The sequence below is a fragment of the Octopus bimaculoides genome, chromosome 7 (assembly GCF_001194135.2).
Source record: "Octopus bimaculoides isolate UCB-OBI-ISO-001 chromosome 7, ASM119413v2, whole genome shotgun sequence".
Lineage (NCBI taxonomy): Eukaryota > Metazoa > Mollusca > Cephalopoda > Octopoda > Octopodidae > Octopus > Octopus bimaculoides.
In genome coordinates, this window is record NC_068987.1 from 46,415,945 (window position 1) to 46,417,106 (window position 1,162).

Sequence of the window (1,162 nt, forward strand, 5' to 3'; positions counted from 1 at the left end):
CGTCGTTATAACTTTGTGTGTGGGTGTGCGTGTATGTGTGTGTGTGTGTGTGTGTGTGTATTTGTGTGAGCGTGCGCGTGCGCGCGTGTGTACTCGCGTCTGTGCATGTATGTACCTGTGTGCGTGTATGTGCCTGTGTGTGTATGTGCCTGTGTGTGTGTATGCGTGGGAGTGAGCGTGTGAGTGTGTGTACGTGTGTGCGCGCGCGTTTGTCTGAGAGAGAGCGTATGTTTGTGTGTGTGTATTTATGTATATACCTGAACGTGCATCCAGATATATATTTACACATATTCGCACACACATATACATTTATGCATGTATGTATGTATGTATGTATGGATAGATAGATAGATAGATAGATAGATAGATAGATAGATAGATAGATAGATAGATAGATAGATAGATAGATAGATAGAGGACACACACTTGTCTCCATAAACACAAACTCATACATACACATACATAACACATACACTTCTTTTTAACGGTATTAACAGAAACACTGTGCTACTAAAACATTTTTTGATCAGATGAAAGCGATAGTCTCCCCTCCGTCTTTCTTCCCCTTCTCTCACTCCCTCTTTCTCTTGTTCTCACACTCACTCTCTCGCGCTCCCACACACACACTCACTCACTCTCCTTCCCTTTCTGTCTGTCTCTCTTTCTATCTATCACACTATCTACATTTTATTTAATCTTTTCCTTCCATTACCTCTATCACCTTTTATCTCCTTCTCTTCTCCTCCACCTCTCCTTATCCCTGCCATCAATCGATCTCCTCCTATATCGATCTGCCACTGTTTCCTATGAGATGAGTGTGAACGCTGAAGAGACAAGAGATTGGCAATCCAGCGCCTATTAACGCCAATTTCAAGAGCAATATCGCATAATCTAGGCCAATCTTTACCACTGATTGAAGCTACACCATCAATACTTGAATAAATAAACACATTCATACGCGCGCGCGCGAGCACACACACACACACACACACACACACACACACACACACACGTATACACAGAAACAAAGACATATAGATGATATATTGAAAAATAAATAAATAGAATGCAACCACAACAATGAGTACATGAATATATAGGCGCATCCTCAGGTCTTCAATGTTGAAATAGTGCGGCCTCACGTATTTCAATAAAACACACA